We start from the raw sequence: 7,463 nt of genomic DNA on the forward strand, positions 1-7,463 counted from the left end.
GAAAGCCAGCAGCTTGAACCCAGGTCTGCCTCCAAAGCCTGTGCTTGTAATCCCTAGACCCACAATGAAGGCATCACTTAGGAGTGTGTCAGAAATGCAAAGTCTCAGCCACCTCTGGAACTACTCAATCTGTCTGCCTTTGAAAAGAGCTGAGGGTGACTTGTGTCCATGTCAAGTCCGAGGGGCATTCTTTAATCACGATAATATTTTTTTGCTACTTTTTTCCCCTATCTTTTCTATATTAGTCTATTTTTTTAATTAAGTTTTTTTCATTGAAGTATAGTTGATTTACAAAGTTGTGTTAATTTCTGCTGTACAGCAAAGTGATTCAGTTGTACATACATATACATTCTTTTTTATATTCTTTTCTGTTATGGTTTAGGACCTTGTTGTTTATCCATTCTATATATAATAGCTTACATCTGCTAAACCCAATCTCCCACTCCATCCCTCCCCCAACCCCCTCCATCTTGGCAACCACAAGTCTGTTCTCTCTGTCTGAGTCTGTTTCTGTTTTGTAGATAGGTTCATTTGTGTCATATTTTAGATTTCACATATGAGTGATATCATATGGTATTTGTCTTTCTCTTTCTGACTTACTCCACTTAGTATGACAATCTCTAGTTGCATGCATGTTGCTGCAAATGGCATTATTTCATTCTTTTTTACAGCTGAGTAGTATTCCATTGTGTATGTGTGTGTGTGTATATATATACACACACCAGACCTTCTTTATCCAATCATTCGTCAGTGGACATTTAGGTTGTTTCCATGTCTTGGCTATTTTAATAGTGCTGTTATGAACATAGGGGTGCCTGTATCTTTTCAAATTATAGTTTTGTCCAGATATGTGCCCAGGAGTGGGACTGCTGGATCATATGGTAGCTCTATTTTTAGTTTTCTGAGGAACCTCCATACTGTTCTCCACAGTGGCTGCACCAACTTACATTCCCCCCAACAGTGTAGGAGGGTTTCCTCTTCTCCACACCCTCTCCAGCATTTGTTATTTGTAGACTTTTTAATAGTCTATTTTTATCACTGTTTTGTAATAACTTGCCACTTGAAGATCTTCTTAATTCTTCACACTTACTTTATTAAACTTCATCCTTATTTTGTGAAGCTCTTGAGAGCATGCTGAAAAGGCCCATCCAATAATTCAACATCACCACTATCATACTTAATTTGCAAGTTGATACTGGTGACGATTCCTTACAGGTGTTTGGCACGTACTAATTTATAAAGCATTTTCACATTTATCAGTGGTTCTGAGCCGTGGCTGCCCTTAGGGATCTTCTGGGGGACTTTATAAAATCTGATCACTACCTGGGTCCTGCCCTCAGAGATTCTGACTTAATTGGTCTGGGATAAAGCCTGGGCATTAGGGCTTTTAAAAGCTCTCCCAGGGATTGTAGTATGTGGCCAAGATTAAAAGTACTGTTCAAGGGGTGCGGTCCAGGTATTTGTATCTTTTAGACATTTCCCAGTGACTTTAATTTGCAGCCACGGTCGAGAACCACTCACATATATTTATTATTTGATCTTCACGTCAGCAGGTGAGGTATGCATGTGTGCACTCCCATTTCACAGGTGAGGACGTGTTAAGTCTAGCGAAGTCTGCCCATCAGGTCACTTAGCTGGAAGAAGTGGAACTGGGACTTGACTCCAGTTTTTCTGACCCAACGCCTGTAGTCTACCTGCCATACCCTAGACTTGGCTTGGTAAAGCCCTATCCCACAGGCCCTGGGGCTTGTTTGGGGCCAGCCTCATTTCAAAAGGAGATTCTGACCCTTGAGCAGAATAAACCTCTGAACCATCATCATTCACCCTAGGGTGGTGAGAAAGTTGTAGCCGGTAGAGTCTGCTTCGATTTTCTTTGTGATCTCTGGGTGGGGTCCCTGCACATCTGGGTGGTAGCAGTAGAAGCAGCAGCAGCCTGAGAAAAGAACAAGTGAGGAGGCCAGACACAGACACGCATGTCCACTACCCAGCCCGGCCCAGCAGACAGGAGGAGTGGAAGGCTGGGAAGACAGGGCTTGTGTGTTCATTACCCAGAGGGTAGTTATGACTTGGGTCTCTTCCTACACGAGATCTTCTCCAGGTATTTCATTTGCTGGGATGACCTTTACCTTCTTCTCTTGGCCCTCCTAACTGCCCTCACCTTTTCTCACTCTTCCTCCCAGCTCCATCCCCAGCCCCACTCTTGGATTTTAAGGGCCTGATTTCACCAAACAGCGCATTTGTAATGAGTAAGATATTTAACACCATCTTCAGCAACTCAGAAATCGGCCACCCACGTCGCGACAGCCATTTCTTTTATGAAGCCTTTCAGCTGAGCTGCGCCCCAGCATTTCTGAGCTTTGGGAAAGCTGAAATCTTAGGGTTTTTTCCCTCCTTTCCTTTAGAATCTTGTTTCAGTGGCCACTGAACATCATGGAAAATCAGTAATGAGTCGTGTCCAAGGTCTCAGCCACCTGTGAAACACTACCTTGCTTCTTTCTTGACAGGAATCTGACAGAGGCCCCGTCCACCTCTGATTCATAGCTTTGGAACTCACATTTATCTTTCAAGGAAAGCTTCCTTTATCAATTTCGGATTCACTGACATTTAAATCACCAAAATGTTAGAAAGGGATGTGCTGTGAGTATGCAGTTTCTTGGGAATTTTCATTAGACTTTCCTGGAACTAGGGAATTGTGGTTTTCTAGAACGGTAATGGATAGGAATCCTAAGAAACTGAAAGTCAGCATTCAGAGACTGAAGACGCTCAGAATTCAGCGTTTGTTGTGACAGAACAAAAATCAATGAATCCGGAAGGAGGGTCTCTGGGTTCTAGCCCTGGCTCTGCCACTCTCAGAGTGGTGACCTCAGGCCTGTTTCCTCTCCAGTTCAATATGGAAGTTGGACACAAGGGTCTGTCCAGCTCAAATTCACAGATCCTCATTCTGCTGTAAGGCCCCTGTCCACCCCCTCCTTCTCACATCACAGAAAGCCCGGGACACGACAGCTGCTGACAGCCCCGAGCCACTGTGAAGTTTCTCTAGAGACCTAGATAACGCTACGGTAGAAGGAATCACTCCACCCCAACCCCCAGTCATCACCACTGTACTGATAGTGTCTCTGTGCTGGGTGCTTATGATGCGTCCGGCATCGTACCAAGATGAGAATATGGGGGCGCCTTTGGAGCAAAACTCCTGGAAGAGTTGCCTCTACTTGCCCTTCCCTATGCCTGCCCTCCCAGCCTGTCTAAAACACACTCGAACCCGGTTTTGTCCCTGCCATGCCACCAACATCCCTCCTGTAAGGGCCACCAGTGCCCCTCGTGTGGCTAAATCAGTGACCGACCCTCATCCCACTTGCTCTCTTAACACTTGAAGCCGCAGGTCACTTGGCTTCCTTCCCGTACTTCTCTCTCTTGGCTTGAGGACTCCAGCCACTCTTGGTTTCCCTTTCATCCCGCTTGTTGCTCCTTTTCTGAGGCCCTCACTTGCTCGTCTGCATGGCGTAATGTCCATGACGTAATGCTGGAGCCCCCAGAGCTCAGTCCTTGGTCCTCTTCTCTTCCTCATCTGCGTCACTCGCTTGATGATGATGTCAATTCCCAAATGCACATCTCCAGTCTGGCCACCTCCCTGAACTTCAGTCTGGTATTTCCAGCTGCCTTGGATTTATCCCTAAAGGACTTCTCCAACTTGGGTATCTCACAGACATCAAAATGAAACCCAAACCTGAATCCAGATCTTCTCCTTCACACCGTCTTGCCCGTCTCAGCTGGCTCTAAGTCCATCCTTCCAGTTGCTCTCCCCAGAATCCAGTAGTCACCCTAGACTCCTCTTTCTTGCAACCTGTTCTGACCTGTTGGCCCTGCCTTCGTAATACACCCGGAATCTGGCCTCTTCTTCCCAGCCCCACTGCTACCATCGAGTGAGAACCACTATGGTCCCTTCCCTGAATCACTGCAAGAGCCTCGCTGCTCGCCCTGCTTCCATCCTGCCCCTGTACTCTATTCTCTACACATCAACCAGAGATATGCTGTAAAACGAAAAGTCAGATCTGTCCAAATCCTCCAGGGCCCTTTGTGTCAGCCCGACCCTCACGTCTCTCACTTGTCCCCCACTTCCTTCCTCCCTTCCTTCTCTCTGTGCCAGTCACACAATTTCCTTGAATATATTTAGGATTTTTTCACTGCTTCGTCCCTGTTCCTGGAAGGTTTTCCCTGCAAATGTCTGCGTCGCTCACTCCCTCAGCCCCTTGAAGTCTTTGTTCAAATGTCATTTCTCAGTGAGTCTCCCTTGTCCACTTTATTATATATTGGAACAGCCCAGCCCCTGCCCTTGGCAGTCCCTATTTTTCTTACCGTGCCCCGCCCTTGTTTAAATCCATGCACCTAATCCCCTTCTAATATAATATCTAATTCGTCTATTCTGTTTGTTGTTGGTGATCCGCCTTCCCTCATCTGAAGGCAAGCCCCTCGAAAGCAGGGGTTTTGTCTGTTTTGTTCACTGTTTTGTCCCACACACTTAGAATAGCACATGGCACGTAAACAGGTGCTCGATAAACATTTATGGAGTGGGTTCCTTTATGAGGTCAGAATTCATAACAAATCAAAGTAGTGCTCTGAAGCATTTCACACCAGGAGAGCTGAGATTCTGTAATGACAAGCTCTCCAAGCGTTTCCTCCTGTGCCCTTCTCCTCCCGTCTCCCCGTCCGCCCTCCCCCGACACATCCCCACAGCGTCCTACACCTGTGTCATGCTCAGTCAGGTATGTATTGTGTTCCCTCACATGCCGCCCCACACACTCATCCACTCCACCATATGCTATAGCCCCAGCACCCCCAGCCCTGAGTGGTCACTAGAGACCATAACCCTGTCAGGAGAAAAGGTAGATGGCTCACCCCATCCCACAACCCCGTGCAAATTAGTTCCAGTCTCCACTTCTGGTCGGTCCCCTTCCACAGCCCCCCAGGGACCCCCCTTTACATACTCCTGGACTTCAAAACTCAGCCTCAGATCAGCCAGCTATTCCCAAACGGGATCATCTCCAACAAGAGGGAAAAACCATAACAGAAGAGACCAAGAATGGCACAGAGGCTCTGCGGCATAGGAAGTGCTTTCAAGTGCATTTGTTTACTTGCAGCGATGGAAGGCAGGACTTTCTTGCTTACTTTGGTTATTCATGAACATGAAAGGGGACATGTCTTGGTCAAGGTCATAGACCAGGCTGGGCCTCGAACGTCCTCTCTCCTGCAGACCTGAGCAGGGTCCCATTTTGTGACAGCAGATCTGTGGGCTCCTGCCACACTGAGGAAATGGATGGAGTGGAGGGAACGAAATATAGGGAGAGGTAAGCAGGAGAGGCCCGAAGGGCATCTCAGAACAGGAAGAGTACAGGTCTGAGCTTTGGGGGGACACCCTCACCTCAGTGCTAACCCCCGGGATGCTCTGAGCCCGTGACTGTGGCCTCTGGGTCAGCCCTGAAGCTGCAGTGGCTTGTCAGAATTCACCCTCCACCAGGACCCCAGAACCTGAAGACTTAGCGGCTAGTAAGTGTCCTGGGATCTGAACCCGCCTTGAATCTGCTCTAGGTTTCCATGGTGATTGCTTAAACTTTTCATCATCCAGTCTTTCAGACCTTGGGGGAGAGCAATGCGCTCTGGTTTCCATGACAACCACTTAAACATGTATCTCTGTCTGGCTCCGTTGGTAAAGAACTGCCAGAGATCATGCAAATGAACTGGCTGCTCTCCCTTCGCTTAAAAAAATAAAAATAAAGTGACACACCTGCTTAGACGTTTCAGATCTCTGCTCATAACAAGAGGGGTGAAAGTGTCAAACTGGTGTTTGTGAAGGGTTTCCTGCATTGCTTTGACATTTCGAGTGCCCGCCCAGATACACAGGCTCGTGTTGCCATGTGAAGTAATTATCTACACTCAGCACTTGCCCTCCTCTCCCCTCTGCCCGGCAGATGAAAGAGCTGCAAATTCAAGGCTGTTTACCTTTCCGCTGCACGCTAAAGGGGGAAGGAAGGACAGGGCCAGACCCACTACCCCACCCAGCCCTTGGCCCCTGTGGAGAGGAGCCATGGAGAGCAGGGTCCCCCCCTCAACTCACTGTCCATAAACCGGCCAGGGGTGGCTCCGGTCTCGGGGGACAGCCCCAAATAACGAGGAAGTCACAGACCCCAGTCGCTCGGAAATGACTCTGCTTCTCTGTTGGAATTCATGGAAGGGAGAACAGCCACGTGACTCTGAAGAAAAGCTCACAAGGGGAAAGATGAGGGCTCGTTCCCCCACCCCAGACACCTGCCCAATCCTCCCAACACACCCTAAACCAGAGGCCCTGAGAGGCAGTCACGGGCCCAGCAGCCACAGACAGGTGTAAAGCGTGTTCTGAAGCTGGGTACCAACACGTGCAATTCTGGCGGTTTCCAGTGAAAGCCAGAGATTTCCACTTCTCCGGGAAAATCCGCAGGCCTACCTCAGTCCTACCTCACCTGGGTCCGCTGGGTGGCAGTAGCTCCACCCTCGGGAGGTGAAGCCTCCACCCGCTTTGACTGAACTTTTCTGAGTACCACACTCCTCTCCGAGTCCCGGAAAAGAGTTGCGCTTACAATTTGTGACAACAGGCACAAGACACAGACCAAACCAACGATCCTTCGGCCAGTTGCCGAAGTCACAAACGACGGAAGAGGATTCTTATTTGGGGGCAGAGGGACGGAGAGGGGGTGAAGACAAATGTTCTTCCACCTTCGTCCTCCGAGGTCCTTTAGGCACCTTCAAGGCTGAGGTCGGAGGGGGAAAGCCAGACGAGTGGACGGGAGATGGCGCTGGTAAAGGGTATGCTCATCTTCGGGTGACGCTGTTACCAGCTTGGGTCCTTGGACTCTTTAATCAATAGATATTTGCAAGAGGCCCAATGAGGAATTCAGGCAAGGCTGTATTGGGACTGCAGGAAGGGAGCGAAAAGAAGTAACAGGTGCCCTTGCTCGCTTCCTGAAGCGGGGGTGGGGGGGGCGGGGAGATGGTTCCTTAAATGGGGGTGGGGTAGGGGCAGAGACCAGTGGGTCAGGCCCACAGCGGTGGCTTAGGTGGTCTGCCCACGCCGTTGGTGGTGCTGTGTGCAGGGAGCATACGCATACCCTGCTCTGCTCTCCCCACCTCAGAAATGTCAGTTGATGGCCTTTTTGTATCTTATTGTTCACGACTGCCCCAGCTGGGCACCCACGTAGTTATTTTTAGTCCCTTACAGTTACTCTGTATTTTTTTTCGGGAGGAGACTTTTATCTAAGTGCAAGCACTCCAGTAAAGGGTCCCAGGTCCCAACCTGTCTCAAGACCAACATCTAAACCTACAGGAAAGCCCTTGATCGTTTCTGCGGGATGCTTCTGTGGATGCTACAATTCTGACTCTACCGTTCAATAGACTGAGAAGCCCAAAAGTCATCTGACTAAAAATATCCGTCAAAA

The sequence above is a fragment of the Phocoena sinus genome, chromosome 18, assembly GCF_008692025.1.
Source record: "Phocoena sinus isolate mPhoSin1 chromosome 18, mPhoSin1.pri, whole genome shotgun sequence".
NCBI classification, from domain to species: domain Eukaryota; kingdom Metazoa; phylum Chordata; class Mammalia; order Artiodactyla; family Phocoenidae; genus Phocoena; species Phocoena sinus.